The sequence below is a fragment of the Ctenopharyngodon idella genome, chromosome 1, assembly GCF_019924925.1.
Source record: "Ctenopharyngodon idella isolate HZGC_01 chromosome 1, HZGC01, whole genome shotgun sequence".
Taxonomy (NCBI): domain Eukaryota; kingdom Metazoa; phylum Chordata; class Actinopteri; order Cypriniformes; family Xenocyprididae; genus Ctenopharyngodon; species Ctenopharyngodon idella.
Genome location: NC_067220.1, coordinates 7357209 through 7382430, shown reverse-complemented (window position 1 = coordinate 7382430; position 25222 = coordinate 7357209). Strand labels below are relative to the sequence as shown.

General features: G+C 37.1%; 1 protein-coding gene across 7 annotated transcripts in view; it reads left to right on the top strand.

Moving 5' to 3' along the window:
- The window catches only part of erbb4a (erb-b2 receptor tyrosine kinase 4a), a 581429-nt gene that overhangs the window by 469109 nt on the left and 87098 nt on the right, over positions 1-25222 (top strand). The gene's annotated exons all lie outside the window — the stretch shown is intronic.

The window sequence follows — 25222 nt, the reverse complement described above, 5'->3', positions numbered from 1 at the left end:
TACATATAAAAAGATCATGCTTCATCCCTGATTATTGACTCTTTCTGCAAGTTACATAATTACAAAAAAAAAAAAACCCTGGCAATGTTTTGTCCAAGATGTAAGTTATTTAATATTAACTGTTGTATAAAAGCAGTATCAGACCGTACTGTAACGTGTTACCGCAGTATCACACAATTGTGCTGCCGGTTGTTACTCTAATAACTTCAACGTCCAATTGCTAATTATAACGTGACATTGCCAGTCTTGCTCATGTGATATTGCTTTAATAAATGCGTTTTGCTATGGTTAGACCTTTTTCACAATCTGAATGTTGTCACATCCGACTCAAATAGCTTTCCTTTACATTCTTGTGAATAGACTGTCGTCAGTTTTAATAAATGACTACCTTGGTCAAACTTCAGCATTTGAAACTAAACTTTTCATTTCCCATGATAGCTTTACTGTGAGTGTTATTATTTCCCATTGATTATGTACAACATCCGTTGTGTTCAAAAGCTGAAAAATGCTGCCTCCGCAGACAGCATAGGGAGGTAGGAAGGCAACAAGGCATTTCCGAATCCAATGCTAGTATCCACCTTATTTTTAATGTAAGAGCAGCGCGGCCATTTGTAAATTGAATGTGTCTGGCTTACGGTTTCATCCCCTTCCAGTTATTTCTAGGTGTACGAAACAGCTTGTTATAGTAACTTCTGCTTGATATTGCAAAATGGCATTTCTTACCATACTGTTTTAATGTAATGTCGTAATTATAAACACGCTGGTTTGTAGTGCAAAGAGTTTTACTGTTTGCACCATTTAGTTATTCTTCTAGTGTTTTACCTATAGTGGCTAATAAATTTGAACCTATAATGCCCCTTTTACAAGATGTAATATAAGTCTCTGGTATCCCCAGAATGTGTCTGTGAAATTTCAGCTCAAAATACCCCACAGATCATTTATTATAGCTTGTCAAATTTGCCCCTTTTTGGGTGTGAGCAAAAACACACACTGTTTTTGTGTGTGTCCCTTTAAATGCAAATAAGCTGCTGCTCCCGGCCCGCTTTCCAGAAGAGGGCGGAGCTTTAACAGTTCACGCTTCGGTTGCTCAACAACAACAAAGCTGGAGAATCTCACGCAGCCAAAATGAGGATTGTCAGTAACGGTGTTCAGCCTTACATTGTTCAAACCGGAGTCGACACTGATGGAGCGACTCAGGAAGAAGTTACAACTTTTAGAATGAAATTGGACGTTTCTGAATGGTTAGTGGATAAATTTATGTAGTTGCTGTGGAGTTGATTCAACTCATCGACTAGCATGTGCCGTCATGTTAATCTTTTGTGCAAATCCAGCGTTGAATTGATCCTCGTTTGTGAAGCAGTCCGGCGTAAAATGACGGCATGACAACAGCACTCTACTACAACAACTCTTCCTCTTCTCTAAAGCAGCCCAACATGGCCTCACCCCCTTTGTTGTGTGTTCTCAGGGGTGGGGTTTATGTAAATTTTAGGGTTAGTGATGTCACCAACCCGGGAAGAAGCTTGTTGTAGTCCCTACCAGCCATTTGTTATAGTCCTGTAAAAGAAAATATCTCCCTTTGCATTGAACTTTGAGCGTCGTAACTTTGCAGATGTTGTTTATGATCAAACAGCAACATTATACACTAACTAAAGTTAAAAGAGTGAAATCATAATCATGGACCCCTTTAAGCTCTCTCTCTCTATTTTGTTGTAGATCATTAATCCATTATGCTTCCTCAAAGAAAAAAAAATAAATAAAAACACCTGGAGTTGCACGCTACAGGATTTAATCTAGGAAGACATTTTAAAGCTAGTTTTTTAACGTTTGATTGATGCAGTTTTATCTCGTTATTCTCTATATTTAAAACTTAATGCATTTGTGAACACAGTGATGTTTCATGCCAGTTCATACCATTTCATCCCAGTAGCAAAATGGTCACATCAAACTTGCATGATTTATAATAAATCTTTATGCTTTTGCAGTTCATCGTTGAGTGCTGCCAAATAATCATTATGATACACATGTGGACAGAGAGCCGCACACACATCAAGCACATAGAAACACTCATAGGCCTCATGGGAAAGCAGCAGAATAATGAGAAGACACCTCTGGCAGCTTAATTACTGCGCACATCTGTCAGCATCACATATGGAGCAGGTGCCATCGCCTGAGACAAAGTTCCTTTCAGTGCTTCTGATATTAAAGAAAAACACAGGAAAGAGTGTCCCTGGTTGACTTTGAGAGACTTTGGTCTTTCTGTGAGCTATGAGCTAACTGAGAAGTATTAAAGTGGACAGAGCTGAACTGTATTTGAACTGTATCTGTATTTTCTAACATGTGCAGAACTTTTCTTTTAAACTCTGCTTCTCTTGCTCTCACTCGATTATCAAAATGCAAGCTTCTAAATGATTAATATCACTTTCACATTATTTTAGCTTTATATGCAAGAATCTTTATGCCAGTGTAATTCGAAGACCATTTAAAGTTAAGCTTGCTCATCATAAGCCAATAATGTTTTTTTTTTTTTTATATACCTTTATTGGTAACACTTTATAATAAGGTTCATTTGTTAAAGGGTTAGTTCAGCCAAAAATGAAAATTCTGTCATTAATTACTCACCCTCATGTCGTTCCACACCTGTAAGACCTTCGTTCATCTTCAGAACACCAATTAAGATATTTTTGATAAAATCCGATGGCTCAGTGAGGCCTCCATTGACAGCAAGATAATTAACACTTTCAATGCCCAGAAAGCTACTAAAGACATATTTAAAACAGTTCATGTGACTACAGTGGTTCAACCTTAATGTTATGAAGGGACGAGAATACTTTTTGTGCGCCAAAAAAAACAAAATAATGACTTTATTCAACAATATCTAGTGATGGGCGATTTCAAAACACTGCTTCATGAAGCTTCGAAGCTTTACGAATCTTTTGTTTCGAATCAGTGGTTCAGATCGTGCATCAAACTGCCAAAGTCACGCCCCCCAGTGGCGAACTATTGAAATTTCAAAACGCTTATGACGTAACGAAGCCTTGTTTGCTGAAATCACGTGACTTTGGCGCTCCGAACCACTTATTCGAAACAAAAGATTCGTAAAGCTTCGAAGCTTCATGAAGCAGTGTTTTGAAATCGCCCATGAATGAGTGAGTGAGTGAGTGAGTGAATGGATGAATGTGTGAGTGAGTGAGTGAGTGAGTGAGTGAGTGAGTGAGTGAGTGAATGGATGAGTGAGTGAGTGAATGAGTGAATGGATGAGTGAGTGAGTGAATGGATGAATGTGTGAGTGAGTGAGTGAGTGAGTGAATGGATTACTGAGTGAGTGAGTGAGTGAGTGAATGGATGAATGGGTGAGTGAGTGAGTGAGTGAGTGAGTGAGTGAGTGAGTGAGTGAGTGAGTGAATGGATGAATGAGTGAGTGAGTGAGAGTGTGAGTGAGTGAGTGGATGAATGAGTGAAGTGTGAGAGAGTGAGTGAGTGAGTGAATGAGTGAATGGATGAATGAGTGAGTGAGTGAGTGAGTGAGTGAATGGATTACTGAGTGAGTGAGTGAGTGAGTGAGTGAATGGATGAATGGGTGAGTGAGTGAGTGAGTGAGTGAGTGAATGGATGAATGAGTGAGTGAGTGAGAGTGTGAGTGAGTGAGTGGATGAATGAGTGAAGTGTGAGAGAGTGAGTGAGTGAGTGAATGAGTGAATGGATGAATGAGTGAGTGAGTGAGTGAGTGAGTGAGTGTGAGTGTGTGAGTGTGTTTTTGTTCTTATAGGTTTTGACAGATAGGACCTGATATTATTTGAAACTGATGGGAAGAAAGGGAAAATTAGAGGTTTCAATATTAACTCATATTTCTCAACAAATTCTCTCAAGATCAGTTTATTTGAGCTATGCTATTCACATTCATAGTATTGAACTGTCAATAGTTATTCCATTTATATCTATTTCTATTTGCCCTTACAGACATTTGGAGAAATATCTGAGACATTAATTCTCTTGTCCTCTTGAGGGTGTAGGCTTTTATAAGGCACTCTTTTATACATTTTGAATATATACTTACAAATCCTAACCCTTGCTGCTCCTACATCACCCAAGCTCAATGAGCAGAATAAAAATGATTTAAAACTGTTCGCTCAGACAGTCCGCTGATGTGACCTTGCTTTTCTTCTTGTGCCCTTCAGCACTAACTCTTTTAGTGTTGTACAATGGCACTGCTTTAACCACAGGTTTATCAAAGAGCACACGGCGACAAAGGTGACGCAATCCATGCAACATCCTTCAATCTCCATGCATTATGCATAGAACAATGTCAAATGGTGAACAGTAAAATGCAGAAAATAAACCAGAAAATACGATAGCACATAAAAGCTGTGTTTTATAAGATGTATCTTTTATTCCACAGAGAATATGAAAGCTTTCATTTGCTGTGCATCTTGAATAAAAATGACGAATTTAAAGAAATAAAAATGATGCTATTGTAGTCTTGCAGATGTGTGAAATAGGACCATGACCTTCTTTCCAACATCTCTCTTCGACACATTTAACCCTAAAGCGTTAAGTGCTCCAAATCCGGACAATAGGGAAGTCAGTGACCAAGGTTAATGTGGTTCCGTGATATCCTGTGATTTTCTCACAAGGCTCTGGCTATAGACAGATGTCAGAGATTTAATCATCTGTCAAAGCGGCGCACACACATAAAAGCAACCCAGCCATGCGTGGGGCGTAGAGAAATTCGCAAATCACAATTCATCTCTTGGAGTCCAAGCTCTCAGTGCAATTATTCTCCCATGTTGACTGCACATCATTTGTGTGAAGATTGGTTCTTTCTTGCCATTCAAGGAAAAAATTAAGAAAACCTGTGGGACTTTGAGTGTATTGAGATAACCTCATGACATTTATATATTTATTTAGTTTGGGGTTAGTTGGATTGGATTAAATTAGAAAAATGCAAAGAATAAACATTTCCGCTATTAGTTTTAGACCCCACTGTATATTTTCACAAGGTTATTGTGAACAGCGTGTGACGAGTGATGTAACCATCCTACAATAAAAAGAGCGGCAAAGGGTTTGTGACAGTAGAACATTAGAATGCCTCAGGGAACTTTGGTTGAAGGTTGGGATTTACTTGTTATTGAATGGCTATGAAAACTGTTTATGCAAAGCCAACATCAACCTTGACGATTGCTATAAAAGGTAAATTCATCCACGGCCATCCCATAAATATTTCAGGTTTTTTCTCAAGGACCGGAGCAATGCAGTGAAAACTGTCTAATTTCCATCAGCACAAACTGATGCACAACATGTCCTTACTTGACTTCTTTCTGTTTGTTCTGCTTTTAAACTCATCCTGGTCTTTGATATAGAGGATAATATGGTCATAAGGACTCTCCACTGTATTGTATTGTATTGTATTGTATTGTATATCTTTATTGTTCACCAAGGTGGAAAACTGTCTTTGAATCACCAGCACATAAAATAGCTATACAAGTAGTGTTAGATACAACAAAAACAGAACAAAAAAACATAAAAATTACAATTCATGCCGCTGTCATTTAATTTATCAAACACTTGCGGAATTGAGAATTTTAATAGCATTTGGAATTAATGATTGCTTAAACACATTTTTATTCACAAGAGGTATTCTGTAGTGCCTACCTGATTTCAAGAGCTCAAATTGGCTAAAAAGAACTATCTGCAAGAATACTCCTCGCCTTCTTCCTTGCCCTTTCAACATAAAGTTGTCCTAAGGGCTTCTGTGGTCTGCCAACAATTTTGCTTGCCATTGACACAATTCTGGTGAGCTTATTCTTAGATCTACAGTTTAAATGTTCATACCAGGCAGGGATATGATATGATAAGACAGTACAATCTCCGCAACAGATTAACTCCAAGGCCACCAAGTTGTCTTAGAAGAAATAGTCACTGTGAACGTGTTTTAAAGATGTACTCAGAGTTATCGACAAAGCTCACCTGTGAATCCAGGATTGAGCCGAGATATTTAAAATTCTCCACAATTTCTACTTGTTGACCCACTAATGTAATTGGGTGGATTGTCATGTCTCTTTTTGTAAACATAATTAATTCTTTTGTCTTCACGACATTCATTTCTAATTGGCTAAAATGACACCAAGTTTCAAGGGCCTTAGTGTGAGACAAATAGGCAACGTCATGCAGAGAGTTAGTTTTATCCAATAGGCCAACTAAGGCCATATCATTGGCACATTTTAATAATCTAAAATGTTCCTCCTGAATTGAAAACTCATTAGTAAATAAAGAAAAAAGCACAGGGGAAAGAATACAGCCTTGTGGGCAACCTGTGCTTAAAATGAGCACGTCTGACATAATACCTCTGACACAGACCCTCTGTGGACGGCAGGAAAGAAAGTTTCTAATCCATAAAACTAACCCTGTATTAACATCAAGATCAACAAGCCTTTTGTGTCTTCAATGAATTAAAAGCCAATGTGAAATCCACAAATAAAATCCTGACATATGCTTTGGGATTCATAAGATGTTTTGTAACTGTGTTTTATAGCCTCTCCAGGTTTTCAGTTGATTTCAGAAGAGTAAAATAATGAGTACTGCTTACATTTCTGTTCTTTCCCTCATAAAAGCCCCACTCATGAGGACAGGTTGCAGAGGAAACTAATTTCTCCATAGTTACTCTTTCATTAGTCTCAGCCTCAGACGTCATGCCCACAGACTACTGGCTGAAAGTCTGATGCATATGGCACACTTAATTGGAAACATTGAATACTGTGGAATAGTACAGGATGTCCGGGAGACACGTGTGTCGAGTTCTTTAACAGTTCGCCTGGAAACAAAGATGCTGTGACGCCAGATCCTCTCATTGAAAAAGAACGGCGTCGTGTTTACAACTGTGACAATGAGCGCTTTCCAGGATCAGCTAAAGCTAAAGTATGTAAAGTTGGCAGCAGAGACTCTTTAAAATACGTCCAAGAGTTTTACACACCGGTCTGTCATTGTAAGGACATCAACGTTACATTTTCATGCCCCTAAACATGACGCGGAACAAAACGAACTGTGATTGGTTGCTTTACATGTCATTCAGAAGGGCTATGGGCAGTCCTTGACCAATGAAATCTGCTATTCCAGACCTTCTGCTGTCAGTCTAAAGTTCTGGCTACACGAGACTATTCTTTCATAGCTAAGGAAACTGGAGTTTCAGAATTTTCTTTTTTTCATGTTCATATCTTCTGTTTTTACATTTAGACAAAGTCCCTTTAAGACAAGTCATTTCACTTGGCGGCCATCTTTGAAACGCCTCTCAGGCATGAAAGTGCAGCTCCTATCTCTTTGAATGGGGAAACATCAAATTCTCCAAAGCTCTTTGCCAAGCTTTCGATTCAATTTCATATTTGAAATCACCAATAAAATTTGACAACAACTCATAAACCTTGTCTCAAAACGCTCAAATCATGACAAAAATTTTTTTATTTTTCAGGCTGGATCAAGCTAATGCGCATGCGCAGTCCTAAGTGCGCGCCTCTATAGGAACCGCACATCTGACTGTTTCTACAGGAACCGGAGCTTCTAACGGCCGCTGCAGTGATGCAATGACTTTACCAATCGGTGATTGGCTCTAATTTAGAATGCGAGACTTATTCCGCCATAATGCCCGTTGCACTTTTTTCCCATTCAAAACAATACGAGTGATGCATCTTGTGTTATTCTATAGTCTTTGATTTAGATCACTTTTGCCATTATCTAACACTCAATGTTAATCTTTAAAGACACACAAAATAATTTAATAACACTATTAAGGGTTAATTCACCAAAAAAATGAAGATTTTGTCATCAATTACTCACCCTCATGTCATTCCATTTACCATATTTGAGTGCGTTATGTATGTTGGCTGATCAGTGTTTATATGTGAATAAAAGCCTAAATTAAATCTGTTCATCATATAAAGCGATTGTGTCTCTATAAATGTTTTGGGTGAATGAACTAACAAAAAATCTAACATATTTCATTAAAAATATCTTCATTTGTGTTTCGAAGATGAACGAAGGTCTTATGGGTTTGGAATGACATGAGAGTGAGTTTTTAATGACAACATTTTTGGGGTGAACCATACATTTAAATGTGATCCTTAACACTTCTTAAAAATGAATGTCCGATTTCAGTTCACAATGTTGTGATGCCTAGATTCAATTGTAGCATTTAAAATGATTGGTTTTAATTTTTGTTTTACTTTTATAGTATAGGCCAAAGAAGTTTGAATCAGGTCATATAAAAAGAAGGATTGTTAAGACTCTTGAAAGTTCTAAAGTCAAAAAAAAATATTAATATTACAGGCCTTAAATACCATCCATAAATTCTTATATGGTTTCATGGTTCTCACTGACTCACACAGCAGCTTTCAACTTGCTGCTCGCTAGTCAGAGTCGGAGTTGGAGTTGGAGTCAGGCCCCTTGGGTTCGGCTCTCAGCCGATAAGGTTGTAGTAGCAGGCTGATAAATGGCACAGACTCAGTGCTGGTCTGTATCTGTTTTGACAGCAGCCTCCCACTTTTGTGAATGTGTGGAGATTGCCACAACATACACCAATGAATTTTAATCTACCTGTCTCCAGCGCTCCCCTAATGAGAGGCAGGCTCCTGTGTGCATAAGCAGCTCGCCGAACCATGGACACGACAAACTCCAGAAACATCACATAGAATATTAACTGTTTGGGAAAATAATACACAGTCACACTCTTTTGTGCAAAAATGCAAACACTTTGGTCTTCACATATCAAGATATTATGAATAATATGAGTATTCTGTAAAAAAATATTTTCATGATTTATCACATTTTTTTTTTTCTTTTGTCAAACCATCTTAGGCCACATCCATACAAAGCCAGAGCTTTCCCTATCAAATCTTTTTTTTTCCTTGTTCTAAAAAAAAAAAATTCCATAAACACAGCATCGTCTCAAAACATATCTGCATACACACAAAACCACTGAAACCGACTCAAAACAATGTAGTATACATGCTAGACCAATATGTGGCGCTGTAATTCTGCCAAAGAGATACACTAAAAACGGAGAAGAAGACTTGGAGCATATGCATAAACCATGCGTGCTGTATACAAACTTTAGTAAAGCTAATAGACTCAGTAGCTTCTGCAGCACGAACACAAGCATGTAGTCCGCTATTATTGTTGATGTTACTGTTATGTGACGTAGCGGTGTCTGACTAGGGTAGAGACGTGGGGTCAGCTGACTTCCAGGTGAATCGCGTCAACCTATAGGAATACGACGCCTATCACAGCATCCATATATAAGCACCTCAGTATTATCAGCAGCTATCGCATTTCTCAGGAGCTAATTACTCTCCTCCATCCCCAGCTCCTCCTCTCGTCAGTCAGGATTTGGCCTTATGATTCCCCTGAATCAGACTAATTCTTGAAATATGTGTACGTTAAATTATTGACATTAATGATATCTGCGTATGTTGGTTCTGTTGTGTTTACCCTAGGGGGGGTTATTGCTGCACTCCCTGCTCTTATCCATGCTAGGCTGCATGGATGCGCAGGGAGTTCTTGCCCAGAACAGAACCATACCGCTAATACAAACTCTATGCATTATCAATCATATTTGACGATAGTGGTCCTGACAGAAATACAGCTAAATGCATTTCCGTGTGGACGGGGTCTCAAATAGGCTAATTAATGTTGTTCAGATAACATAATATTTTGAGTTTCTGATGATTAAACCAATCTCCTTCTTTGAATTAACTCAAATTTTTAGTTTCAATGAACTCAGAATGTTAAAAGACAACCAGGTTACTTACTTTTTTAAGTTAAACTAACTATATATATATATATTTTTTTTTTTTTACAGTAGGGCAGAAAGGATGTTTTCTGGTGGAATAAGTTTATGAACAACATAAAAAAATAAATGTCAAAAGTCATTATATTATAGTAGATGTTTCACTAGTGCTCGTATGTTTGTTTTTTTTAGAACTCTTAACATATTTCAGTCACATTTGTGGTGTTTGTGGCTCAAGTGCTGGGTTCACAAAACATTTTTAAGAAAAAAGTTATTTTTTCTTATTTTCTAACAAAAACATTATAAATACATTATATATATATTTATTTTACATTCTCGAAAAGACTTAAAGGGATAGTTCACCCAAAAATGAAAATTTGCTGTTAATTTACTCACCCTCAGACCATCCAAGATTATTTTTTCTTCAGTAGAACAGTAAAGAAGATTTTTAGCTGAAACCGTGGACCTCTGTGATTCATGTAATGGAAGTCAATGGGTGCCGTCACTTTGAGATTCTATTAAAAAAACTGAACATTATTTACAGCATTATTACCTGTAATCCACAGCCTTGGCAAATGGTCCTGAGCGCATTACCTGACACTTTTATTAATACTTTTTTCCAGTATTTAAAGTCGGCATGAAACAGAAGTTGAGAGTCTTTTCTTTCCTATTGTGACGTATACCTAAGTGAAACAGCTTCTCGAAGATGAAAAAGTGTAGGGCGGGGCTTGATTTTGTCCATGGGAAATTGATTCGATGGTTGTGGTTTGCTATTGGCCAATCTCATGTGAGTGACATGTTGCCCCGCCCTCATGTCAGTAAACACGTCTTCAGAGAAGTGAAGAGATGTTGCTGCAAGAGGGAGGTGAAGTTATTTTGATTAAAGATTATGATGGCATATGAATTAAAGGGGAAAAAAAGGGGATTAGCTCAGATCAAATGTTTCAGAGTGACAAAGAAGCAATGGTTGGTGTCCCAAATGACCCACTGGATGTGGTGGAAAAAAGTGCACCAAATGAATAAAGCTGTAATATTATTGTGGATAGCATAGCTCAGACCATTTGGTCTTGGGAGAATTTGATGAGAAATGTTCGAGGTTATAGAGAAATCTCTGAGGTTCGATTGCAGACTTTGGTATTTTAGCAAATCTGAGCAGTTTGTTGAGATCTCTTCTGAAATTTGACAGGCCTTCTCTCATGACAAGCTGAAGATTTAAGAAAAAGTCTGCTTCGAGGAAAAACAGTTTAGAAACATAAAAGAGCCCATTTGTGATTTTTCTATCCTATGGAGATAAAAGTCTAGATAATATCCTTTTTTTGGTTTACGTTTCCTGAGGTCTAAAGAAAGTGAACTGAACTCATCTGACGTCTGAATTTATGATCACCTATTTCTTAAACACTTTTTTTCTTGTCCTCTTTATCATAGCTTTCTCATTCTCCCTATCTGAATGCATAAAAACACACTCTTTGTGAAAACACACAGTCTTTGCTGTGATTAGTAGGCAGGGGACTAAACTACATTTGCAAACCATCTCAATGAAATTCCCTTTCAATCTAGTGGAGGTCGCTGCAACATATGGATGTTGAGGATCTATCCGTCTCTCACATTTATGATTTGAATACATTATGTTTGTAAGGTGACATCTCATTAGTTTACTGCAAGAGCTTCGCCTATGGGCACAAATTGAGGATTTTTCATTCTATTGTAGATTTTGGGTGGATCAAAAGTTTAATGCATTCAATTGCTGTGTGTGTATTTTATCCATTATCCTGTTTCATTTCGCAGTGTCAAACCTGGTTAAATCTGTGGTGCTTCAACTGATTGAGTTTTAATGAATACAAATTGTTGGACAACTATGGAAGCTTGTTTCCACCATGAAATCAAAAATCAAAAAGGTAATTGTGACTTTTTTATCTCACAATTCAGACAAGATACCACAATTCAGGCGAGATATAAACTCACAATTTTAAATCAGAATTGCGTAATATAAAGTCAGAATTGCGTGATATAAAGTCAGAATTGCGAGATATAAAGTCAGAATTGCATGATATAAAGTCAGAATTGTGTGATATAAAGTCAGAATTGCGAGTTATAGTCAAAATTGTGAGATATAAAGTGAGAATTGTGTGATATAAAGTCAGAACTGCGAGATATAAAGTCATAATTGCGAGATATAAAGTCAGAATTGCGAGATATAAAGTCAGAATTGCATGATATAAAGTCAGAATTGCGTAATATAAAGTCAGAATTGCAAGTTATAAAGTCAGAATTGCGTGTTATAAAGTCAGAATTGTGTGATATAAAGTCAAAATTGCGAGATATAAATTGAGAATTGTGTGATATAAAGTCAGAATTGCGTGATATAAAGTCAGAATTGCGAGTTATAAAGTCAGAATTGCGAGATATAAAGTCAGAATTGCGTGATATAAAGTCAGACTTGCATGACAAAGTCACAATTGCTTGATAAAGTCAGAATTGCGAGTTAAAAAGTCATAATTTCGAGATATAAACTCGCAATTCTGAGAAGAAAAAGTCAGATTTGTGACTTTATATCTCGCAATTCTGTCTTTATAACACGCAGATCTGACTTTATATCATGCAATTCTGACTTTATAACTCACAATTGTGAGATGTAAAAAGTCTGAATTGTGAGATAAAAGGTCGCATTTAACTTTTTAAATTTATTATTATTGTTATTATTATTATTTATTGGCAGAAACAAGCTTCCATAGACAGCTTTAGACTAAACTAGAAACTTTTTTTTCCCCCTCCTTGTAGGAAAACTTGATTAGAACAAGTAGTTGGAGTTGTCCTCTTACCCAGGTGTGCTGATTATAAATCATAAATTACAGCAGCTCTGATTTGCAAAGGTCTTCCTGTTATTGAACTTCCTGCTGTTCTCAACAGGGTATTCCAATCACCCGATAGTGTCCTGCAAAATGGACTTCACAGAGTATTTGTATAAATCTTATATAATTATTTATATTAGTAACCCTCAGACCCGGTTTCACAGACAGGGCTTAGATTAAGCCAGGATTAGGCCTTACAAACAGTTTATATAAACTCTCATATTTGTCAGTGCCATTGTTTTGTCTCAAGATGCATACCATTAAAGTTTTTTTTTTTTTTTTTTTTTTCTCTAAGGCACATTTATAAAAGCTACTTAAATGTCATATTTGAACTAAGGCCTAATCCTGGCTTAATCTAACCCTGTCTGTGAAACCAGGCCTAGGTGGGTCCTGTGAAAAACTTTTGATTATTTTACCCTCTCCCTCTGTAATGTGCTGAACTTGTGGTAATAGAAGTGAAGGCAGTGTCAAAGTTTTAATGTCAGTCAATGAGTGATAGTGAAAAGAGTCATTACTCTCAGTCCATTGAGTTCATTATTGCCTCTCGCTGTAATAACCATATATCAGAGAGCTTCGCCACTCATTCGCTCCCATTCTGTATTTATTGATTCACAGTTTAAGGTCAGACGTCCAGGTCAAGGCATAAAGCTCATAATGTTTTATTAGGATGAAACCTTGCACATAGAGGAGAAAATCTCTTTATTCAATGAATCTAAATCTATGATTAAAACACCAATGACTGATAAAAAAAAAGGGCTTGATGTCTGATCAAAAAGCCTTTTGAAGTACTCATTTGTAGTAAATCATAATACAATCAGAAATATACAATGTCATATTTAATAGTTTTTTAATGTCACATTTAATATAGTCTTGATAAAATAGTAGTGAGCACCAGAATTTGTTGTTGTTATTGTTCGCACTTGTCTTCAGTGAACAGTAAGGCCTGCCTTCTTTGATTTGATTGGCCACCTCCCACCTGGTGGACTTGTAGAGACATAATTTAAGGCAGAAATTGTATATATACAGTATATTAAGGGATAAGACTACATAGACTAACTATTTTAGGCATATATTTCTATTCAGGCATGGAGATTACCCTCAGAAGGTGATTTCAGCTAATTGAATTGTGTAGGTTTGGATTTGGCCCAACACTAAAGAGTATATCTGCAGGTGTTGATATGAATCTTCCGTTAGTATGAATATTATAGTAGCCTACTGTTGGTGCACAGCCTGGTGAAGATATGCCACTCTGAACTGTTGGCCTTCAGACTGAAGAAAGACTCTGTCGACTGGGATTATGGGCTGTTTAATGTGGCCAGTAGGGTAGCACAGAATCTGCACTGCAAGGTAGGAATCAGCTTCATTCTTTCTGCTGTGGTGCATTTTTAGGATGGCATTGAGAGATCAGAGGCAAAGAGCAGCAGTTGACTGACTCTTAGGGCATTTTCTACAAGATCCACAAGATTTGAAAGGCTCAGAATACATTGAGCTGAAAGTGCAGCATACTGTGTAGCTCTTTTCACTGGACTGTATCACCACATGCTTATTTCAGTTCATATTCCTATTAAAGTCTACACTGTAATGGCATCACATTGTGCAGTTGTGTTATGCTGAAGCATCCCGTGATGATATCTATGGGATATTTTGAAGTAAGCCTATAATGTGTGATTTGCAGATCTATTAGAAAGGCAACAACCATGTAAGTAAAGCATTATGGTCGCTGCTTTGTTTTCATCTATGACTCTCAATGACCTTAATCTTCTTCTAAATTACATGATGGATTTAGAAATCAAAGCAGGAGCCTGATGTTCAAAGGATTATCTAAAAGTGCTTTATATCACCTCTCAGTAATCAGATGTTTAGGTATCTGGACTGTTTTCGGTGAGAGGAAAGCTCTCAGAAATATTTCAGTACACAGAAGAAAACTTCCACAATGAAGAAAACTATTTAATGATCTATTCAAGCTTATATTCTTACTTTGCGTATTTTGAATCATGTCACTTTGGTCTATCTGTAAGTGATATAGGTTAAAGGATTAGTTCACTTCAGATTTAAAATGTCCTGATTATTTACTCACCCCCATGTCATCCAAGATGTTTATGTCTTTCTTTCTTCATTCGAAAAGAAATTAAGGTTTTTGAGGAAAACATTCCAGGGTTTTTCTCCATATAGTGGATTTCAACGGTTACCAATGGGTTGAAGGTCCAAATGTCAGTTTCAGTGCAGCTTCAAAGGGATCTACACGATCCCAGACGAGGAATAAGGGTCTTATCTAGAGAAACGATCGGCCATTTTCTAAATAAAAAATAAAAAGCGTCTGCGATGCGCTACACATGACGTAATCACGTTCGAAAGGTCACGCGTGACGTATGCGGAAGTACCGATCTACAACGCGAACATGCAAAGACTAAGTCAAACACCCTTTATAAAAAAGGTAAAACAACTATGTCGGATGATTTTGAAGTTGAATGAGATTTTTTGACCTACCGCGGTACTTCCTCCTACGTCACACATGACCTTTCCAAAGTGATTACGATTCGTTTTTTTTTTTTTGTTTTGTTTTGTTTTGTTTTTTCAGAAAATGACCAATCTTTTCACTATATAAGACCCTTATTCCTCATCTGGGATCATGTAGAGCCCTTTGGAGCTGCACTGAAACTGACATTTTGGACCTTCAACCCGTTAAACCCCAGTGAAGTCAACTATATGGAGAAAAATCCTGGGTTTTTGAGTTTTTTTCCTCAAAAACCTTAATTTCTTTTCGACTGAAGAACTCAACTCTAAAACTTTTAAGACTTTTAGAGAATGAATCTTTAATACAAGTGTATATTTTTCTTACTGCACTGACAGATTTAAATGTTAAAAAGAAGTGACAAAAATCTTCTGGTGCAGTAAGTCAAAATACACTTACATTCAAAATGTAAAACAAGTCTTGTAGCTGCTTCTTAAATAAATGTATCCTGTTTTAGGGGATTTAAATATTGTAAATTTGTTTACAGCATAATGTCTTTGCTTAAGCTTATCTGTGTCATATATGGTTGGCTATATTTAGTATTCCAAAATATTTAATATATACGTATGAGCGGTGTACTGGAAAATGATGCATATATTATTCCTTTAAGAAGATGGAATGAATGATAATTTGAATGACAGCGAGGCATCTCGGCTTCTGTGCTGTAAACATCTGTGTCTGATTTCTGAACAAAGTCAATGCAAAGGCTCAGAGACGCTGTTCATTAAATGTTATAACACTCAAAATTCATCAAAACCACACAGAAGCTGAGTGTTATCAAGATTTAGAATACCCTCTACTTACTATAATGCTCCTTTAAATAGCACTTCTGCAGCAGGATGTTTTGTGACAGTAACTAATTAAAAGTGCGGTTTCATTTCACTGCTGTATGTAGAAATGTCTCTAAATGATATTATTGAGGTGTAATTTAAACCAAATAAATGTTTAAACTGTTAACTATTTACAGTTTTGAAAGTTTAACCCAGTTTCATGTGCAAGAATAAATTTCACTTGGTATAGAAAGGAAATGGAAAAGACTTGATGTACTGTGGCTAGTTCCTGAGCTCAAATGATTTAAGCTCATATAAAAGCTTTTTTGTGTGTGTGCATTACTGTAAATATTTTTTTTTTCTTTTTTCTTTTTTTAGTAACACTGTGACAAATAAAATTTGTTTAGTGATAATTGATGCTGCCTGCAGAGCTTCCCTTAACTGTCATCCCCCTTTTTGAGCATAGACGTGAAAACATTAAATGGTTGTAATTCATGAATGCTTTGGAATACAGACCAGAAAGGTTGGTCTCTTTTTAAAGAAGACACTCAGCAGATTATTGCTGAAGTGAAAGCACTCCAAAATATGAAAGTGTAAAAAGTTATAGAAGTTTAAGTTTGCTATAAAGTTTGAAAGCTTGTTTCCGCCACGTAATAAAACAATTTAAATGATAATTGTGACTTTTTATCTCACAATTGTGATTTACATCTCGCAGTTCTGAGAAAAAAATTTAGAATTGCGAGATGTAAACTATGTAATTATGAGATTAAAAAGTCGCAATTGTGAGTTGTGAAGTCAGAATTGTACGATATAAACTCGCAATTGCAAGAAATAAAGTCAGAAATACGAGAAAAAGTCAGAACAAAAAAAAAAGTTAGATTTGCGAGTTTATCGCAAATCTTAATTTTTTTTGTTTGTTTTGACTTTGTTTATATCTCGCAATTTTGACTTTATGGCTCGCAAATTGTGAGTTTATATGATGCAATTCTGAGAAAAAAAGTCAGAATTGCGGGATGTAAACTTGCATGGCGAGAAAAAAAAGTCGCAATTACCTTTTTTATTTTTTATTTTTTATTCAGTGGCAGAAACAAGCTTCCATAAAGCAAATGTACTGCACTAATAATTTTTTTTTATTTTATATAAAGTATATATTTTACATAATTTTTTCTCTAAAAATCAAAGTCATATGTCTAACCAAGTTGTGTTCCAAATCTGAAGTTGATATCACAAAAATTGAAGTTTCTATGAGATTTTGTTTAGGCGCTATACCGAAAATAGCCATCGGGTGTTATCCTCATTGCATTTAAATTTTGTCGATGTGTTTTCCTGTAACAAATGAATACATTTCTGTCACAATATCACTTCTACAGCAAAACTATATGGAACCTTGAGTCTCAGACCTTTCCACTGTTCCAGTTTATATTGTTTACTTTGACGTGTCTAGTGTAGACAGACTCATTTGTGGCTCATTTCATCGTCAAAACTGCGACCGGTGCAGATACTTTGGAAGGGTTTATTTTCAAGACGCTTGCGTTCACTCTTGACTGAGTGTTAGCTACTCAATTGCTTTCTCATGACACACAGCAACACAGCTAAAATTGTTCCTAATATGTTGGACCTTTTACTGAAAGTAGCCTACTCTTACATGTTGAGACATGCCTTCACAAGAGCTGTGTTTGTGGTGTTTGAGTTGGGGAGCGTGATTTTTGTAATTCCGCTGTAGTGTCGCTGAAACTACATACTTCATCTTTAAAGGGGGGCCTATAATGCCCCTTTTCACAAGATGTAATTTAAGTTTCTGGTGTCCCCAGAATGTGTCTCTGAAGTTTCAGCTCAAAATACCCCACAGATCATTTATTATAGCTTGTCAAATTTGCCCCTATTTGGGTGTGAGCAAAAACACACAGTTTTTGTGTGTGTCCCTTTAAATCCAAATGAGCTGCTGCTCCCGGCCCCCTTTCCAGAAGAGGGTGGAGCTTCAACAGTTCGCGCTTCGGTTGCTCAACAACAACAAAGCTGGAGAATCTCACGCAGACAAAATGAGGATTGTCAGTAACGGTGTTCAGCCTTACATTGTTCAAACCGGAGTCGACACTGATGGAGAGACTCAGGAAGAAGTTACAACTTTTAGAATGAAACTGGACGTTTCTGAATGGTTAGTGGATAAATATATGTAGTTGCTGTGGAGTTGATTCAACTCATCGACTAGCATGTGCCGTCATGTTAATCTTTTGTACAAAACCCATATAGACGCCCCCTATACATAGTGTACCTGTTTGCCAAACAGAGCCATACACACCAGGCTAATGCTTAAGATTGCTATCAAATGCTGTGAATTGTCTAGAAACGCTCCTTTTTTTGCAATCGTGCTTGCCAGGGTCAACTTGCAGGCTATTTAAGCTAATGAGACTCTAAATAGTGTTCTGTGCTCGTCTGTGCAGCCAATGACAGAACAGTTAGCATGCTTTGCTCGAACTTTTGCCATGACATTAGAACTGGTACACCGTTGTCATATGCGAAAACAAAATGGCGGAGCCATGGGTGGAAACGTGCAGATTAAGGGTAATATTATAATAAGATCCCCTTCCTATGTCACAAGGGGCTCATTTTTTCACATGCTTGGAGAGAAAGGCTTACCAAAACAAAGTTACTGGGTTGTTCTTTCTCATGTTTACTGGGTTGGTAGATGCACCGGAGACCTGATTATAGCACTTAAACATGGAAAAGTCAGATTTTCATGATATGTCCCCTTTAAATTGTAAAGATCTCAGCATATTCCTTTAAATAGTGTAGAGTGACTAGCATTGCTTGTAACTCCTCTATGATACATACTATATAGTTTCACATGCATCAGCATTAGTCAAGAGTATCAGCATATGTTCTGTCAAGCTGTTTATCTGTATCCCGTCTACAGGATCAGGCATCATGAGCTGTTCCTGCTACATTAAGTGCACAACTCTTTTCAGGGTTATAAGGAGAGAACGGCAGCAGAAAATTGGCTGGGACGAGTCATTAAATCCTCTGTCTGCTTAATACAAATCACTTCCACCTGTGTCTCACCAGCAGGTGATGCCTCGCTGCCCACTGAGAAATCCAAAAGAACCGGCTAATCAGTTTGATGAAAAGGGTTTTATATTAGAGAGACGATAGTGACTCACAGCAGCACAGAGAACATTTGTGTCACTGTACATTGTGGAAATGATGACACATATTTGGGCCTGTTATGTATTTTATATGACTAAAATATATGTGTTAGTCCATTAGAAGGAATGAGGGTGTTTTAGCGAGAAAGGAAATTTAGACATTTTACCATGTTGTCAGATATTTGATGAACCAAAATGTTACTCTTACAAATCAAGTACTATGGTAATACAGTGTTATAAAAAGGGGGGCCCTGCAAGGCTAATAGATAGTGTAGAGTCAGCAGATTGTTATGCAAAAGAAACCTTAAAGGGTTAGTTCACCCAAAAATGAAAATAATGTCATTTATTACTCACCCTCATGTCGTTCTGGACCTTTGTCCATCTTCGCAACACAAATTAAGATATTGTTGATTAAATCTGATGGCTCAGTGAGGCCTGCATAGACAGCGATGTTACTGCACCTCTCAAGATCCATAAAGGTACTAAAAACATATTTGAAACAGTTCGTATGAGTTCAGTGGTTCTATCTTAATATTATAAAGCGACAATAATACTTTTTGTGGGCCAAAAAAAAAACCCAAATAACGACTTTTCAACAATATTTATATGGGCCGAGTTCAAAACACTGCTTCAGAGATTTACGAAACGAATCAGTGAATCGGAGCGCCAAAGTAATGTGATTTCAGCAGTTTAGCCATTTGGTAGGAGATCCGAATCACTAATAAGATTCATAAAGCTCAGAAGCTTCATGAAGCAGTGTTTTGAAATTGGCCCATATAGATATTGTTGAAAATTCGTTATTTTGTTTTTTTGGCGCACAAAAAGTATTATTATCGCTTTATAATATTAAGATAGAACCACTGAACTCACATGAACTGTTTCAAATATGTTTTTAGTACCTTTATGGATCTTGAGAGGCGCAGTAACATTGCTGGTAATGGAGGCCCTCAATGAGCCATCGGATTTAATCAAAAATATCTTAATTTGTGTTTTGAAGATGAGCGAAGGTCTTATGGGTGTAGAACGACATGAGGGTGAGTTATAAATTACGTTATTTTCATTTTTGGGTGAACTAACCCTTTAAGTAATTAAACACAAAATATTAATTTGGAATAACAGACTGTTACATGGTGCAAGTGAAGAATCAGAATTGAGGTAAAGGTGACTCAAGACATTTGTGAGGTGCTTCAGTAAAGGCTTGCAATTGGTGGAAAAAGAGATTTGTTGTACAATCAAGACTGAGCTATAGATGATTATACTGAAATCAGCAGTAATGTTTTCCTCTGCCATCCCATCAATCCTGGTCATACACGTCCTTACAGATCTCAGGGTTTTTTTGAATGTCACTTGCGTTTTTGATTGTATGCAGTGCTAAAAGTTATGATAAAAGGGAAATAGGAGAAAGAACAAGTTTTTGGATTCCAGTTTTAGACAGCTACATCTATATGAATACTGTGGTAACAAACAAACAAAAACTTTTTAGGACTTATTCTGAACATAGTTTGGAAACAAACCAACTCTTAAAAGTGTCTGTTTATAGGTGCTGCCCACCACAACACAAACAACACAAATGTCAACTTGATGGATGAAGAAGTATTTACATCTTGAGTTTCTATGTCTCACCCTGAGCATATATGCTTGTTTGCCATTCCTGTCAATATTAAAGGGGTTTTATTATGCTTTTCACTTTTTCAACTTTAATTAGTGTGCAATGTTGCTGTTTGAGCATAAAAAAATAAAATTAAAAAAAAAAAAAATCTACAAGGTTACAAAGCTCAAAGTTCACTCCAAGGGGAGATATTCTCTTTAACAGAAAACACTTTTCAAGAACTACAACAAACGGCTCATTGGGACTACAATACGCTTTTTCCAGATCATTTGAAGTCACAATGTCACTCATTTAAATAATCCCCGCCCACAAAATATGCAAAAAAAAAAAAAGGGGGGGACGAGGCTTGATCATCTTGTTCGTAAACATTCTCAAGGTCTGAATCAGGCTTGAATTGGTATGACAAAATTGACAGCTTTGTTAATATTTACACCTGAGCAGATGGTGTAAATATTATGGTTATGGTAAGGGGTGGGACATTTCTGGAACACAATCTAAGCAGTTCACCAATCACAACACACTGGGCCAGCTGACCAATCAGAGCACATTTCATATTTCGGAAGGAGGAGCTTAATTGAAACAGGAATTAAACAGTGAGTTTGAGACGGACTGGGAAGAGAGGTACTGCAATCATGTAAAATATGTGAAAAATAATGTGTTTTTGAACAGTCAAGCATGAAAACCTATTCTAGTACACACCAAAAACAAAATCATGACTTTGTGAAAGGGCATAATAGGACCCCTTTAAAGGCACAATATGTAATTTTTGCCACTAGAGGTCGCTTATTCAAAACAAAGCCGTAGCTTGATGATGCCTTGATTTTGCGGATTTAGGTGTTGTCTTCATGTCTACAGCCGGTAGAAAATAATCCAACGAGTCTCGGGCAGAAATCATATTCAGGGATGAGCTAAAGATTTATTAATATTACTGTAGTATGAAGCAGGGTGTGACTGAAAGCTGCTGGAGCGGAACAAAGCCGCTGGAGTGATTACTAATGAGAGACAAGCGTGACACACGTCTCGAGAGCAGCGGAGCTTTTATTATGCCGCAGTCGCCGCTTCCGCAAAATAAAACCGGTAACGTGAGTATTGTCATGATCACCAGTTGGAGTGTGCTGGTTAACCACCAGAGGGCACTCCATCCCGGAAATTGTCTGAAGAGATGAGACGGGTCTTTGTAGCGCAATGAGCTTCACTGCAGCTGAGTGCAATGAAGACATGATGATGAGTCCGGGACAAAGGGTTATGGGAAATGGAGTCCGAAATGGTGAGACAACGTCCGGGGTGGAGTGCCCTCTGGTGGCTAACCAGGACACTCTTGCATTTGTGCCTTTAAGATGAATTCATCAGAAAGTAGTGTTTTTCCCCTGTGGTCCTGATCTCCGTGGTCCAACAATGTCATTATTCTAATGATAAAAAAAATAAAGAAAGAAAGAAAAGGTGTCCTCATTTGCCCGCCAATCTGCTTTATGTGAAGTAAATTAGTCCTGCCATGAATGAGGCCTCCATGAGTAGCTCAGCAGTAGGCTGCTTTAATATTGTTTCTCTTGGCAGTGGTTCATGCAGGAATTCCAGGAGTCAATGGGACAGACATGCCCGTGTATGTGTGTGTGTGTGTGTGTGTGTGTGTGTGTGTGTGTGTGTGTGTGTGTGTGTGTGTGTGTGCGTGTGGGTGGGTGGGTGTGTATTGTGTTAACTACAATATTGTAACGTCAATATAATTTTTACTCTCTGATAATACAAATTAAGTGACAACTGTCATAAATGATTTGTTTAACATGTTTGTTCTTGTTTCTTTCTTATTACATCTTAAAGCTCTATTGTGGAATGTCTTAAAATAGCAGGGTTAATTTTTAGGAGTGTTCCGTTTATTTACCACTTGTTCATCTAAAGTTCCCCTCCAGGGTTCAGTTACTCCTTATTGCTATTTCCTTCACTTACAGCATCACCACCTGCCCAGTGGCCACATAAAGCTATAACCACACCACAAATATAGACTTACTTATTGATCAGCCTTTAAAGTAAATTTTTCATATTTCTTCACATTGTTTGAGCAAGTTTTTGAGCAAGTAAACTAACTGACTTGCATTCAATTGATCTTTATTGCTATCAACATAATTAATTTGTTACTTATATGAATTCATATTAAATAGTTTATAGTATATATATATAATTAGATTGAATGTTATACATATATTGTATATGTGCATTCTTTATATCTCTTATTGTGGACAACAACCTCAAGAACTAGAGATGTAAAGGGTTAGTTCACCCAAAAAAGAAAATTCTGTCATTAATTACTCACCCTCGTGTCATTCCACACCCGTAAGACCTTTGTTCATCTTCGGAACACAAATTAAGATAAATAACACTTTTAGATGCCCAGAAAGCTACTAAAGTCATATTTAAAACAGTTCATGTGACTACAGTGGTTCAACCTTAATGTTATGGAGCGCCGAGAATACTTTTTGTGTGCCAAAAAAAAAACAAAATGAAGCTTCAAAGCTTTACGAATCTTTTGTTTCGAATCAGTGGTTCGGAGCATGTATCAAACTGCCAAAGTCACGTGAACCATTGAAATTTCGAAAAGTTTCGAAACCCTTATGACATAACGAAGCCTCGTTTACTGAAATCACGTGACTTTGGCAGTTTGATTCATGCTCTGAACCACTGATTCGCAACAAAAGATTCGTAAAGCTTCGAAGCTTCAGTGTTTTGAAATCACCCATCACTAGATATTGTTGAATAAAGTCTTTTTTTTTTTTTTTTTTGGCACACAAAAAGTAGTCTTGTCACTTCGTAACCCTAAGGTTGAACCACTGTACTCACATGAACTGTTTTAAATATGTCTTTTGTAGCTTTCTGGGCATTTGAAAGCGTTAATTATCTTGCTGGCGATGCAGGCCTCACTGAGCCATCGGATTTCATCAAAAATATCTTAATTTGTGTTCTGAAGATGAACAAAGGTCTTACGGGTGTGGAACGACATGAGGGTGAGTAATTAATGACAGAATTTTCATTTTTGGGTGAACTAACCCTTTAAGAGAGACTTGCTTTGGTATTCATGAACACTGATGCAAAAGTGACATAGTGAGTATTTCCTGCCAAAGGAAACTAATGGCCATGTGTTTCATACACTCACACATATAAGCATTTCACATGAATCATTGGATATGTACTTTCTTCTCACACACATTTACAACAATCCTCTTTTGTGCTAGCAGGCATGGGCCAGCTGATGTAGCAGATGGTTCAGGCTGGACCCAGGAAGGTGTTTGATGGGTGGAAATAGGTGTATTTAATTGCATGTCAAGTCTGACACCTCTGCCAGGGTTAAAGGGGCCTGTCTGTTCCTGTGCCTGTTAGCCCTCACAGCTCCTTCAGCCAAGACTCATCACTGTCCCTGGAAATCATCGCTAATAGCTCACACACAAACACAAACTCGAAAACAATAGTTCTCCACTGGTTCTCCACAGGGCTTAGATACATACACCAGACATCTCAAAACAGTAGCTACTACCGTTAAAGGGATAGTTCACCCAAAACTGAAAATGTTTTCATCACATTCTCACCCTAAAACCTGTATGAGCTTATTTCTTCTGTTGAACACAAAAGAAGATATTTTAAAGAATGTTGTAAATAGTTGATGATAATGTATCCAAAATTGAAATCAAAATGCCCTTGGTCTAACTGTGCACATTTCGAAAATATATGCTTTTTAATATTTCATTAAATGTGGACATTTTCACTATACAATTACTGTATTATACAAGTCATGCACTATTTTATTTTCCAATGTATATTCTGCTTTACTCTGGAATACCTTGTCGTGGAAGTTAAATGATGTGTAAAATCAAGTTGTTTTTAGACATAAGGTTTTATAACAGTTCCCCATAGCCTCAGAGAACAAATAATGGCACAAAAAGTCACACTATTCATATGACAAAAAGTGTGGTACAATGTGGTTAAAACAACTGTTTTTGCATCATCCAAAGCATATGAAGTCTGTTGTATCATGCATTGTTACACCTTGCAAAAAGGTGCATAAAGACCCCATCAGTTTATCCTATGAGTGAATGTTCACTTCAACCTGAAACAAAGCCAGAAGAGTTTTTGATATGCCTGAATGGAGTCTGGCATCTCTGAGATTCCACACAAGGATTAGTCACTGGGATCAGTGAAACAATCACTCATCAAATACTTCATTAAAACCTGCTGAACAGAACCATCAGAGCTCATTTGGGCAAAAAAAAAAAAAAAAAAAAAAATGAAAAGAGAAGCTAACATTAACTCTGTTGCCAGGCACACAGGCTTTTTTAATTGAAAAAGCGTAAAATGTCTCTTTTATCTGGTTGTTGCGGATGGCAGATGTTTAGTGATGCAAAAGCAGGTCAGTGGAAGCGCAAACGCACATGAACCTTCGCTCACTAATTTGGCTAATTACTTTCTTAAAGTAATGACCTGTGTCATTTCACACAATATGTGCGATGCTGGAGCGTCCATATGGAGAAATAGATTTATGATTGTGTCCTGAGGACACTGCGCACATTGTTTAGAGAAGCTAATG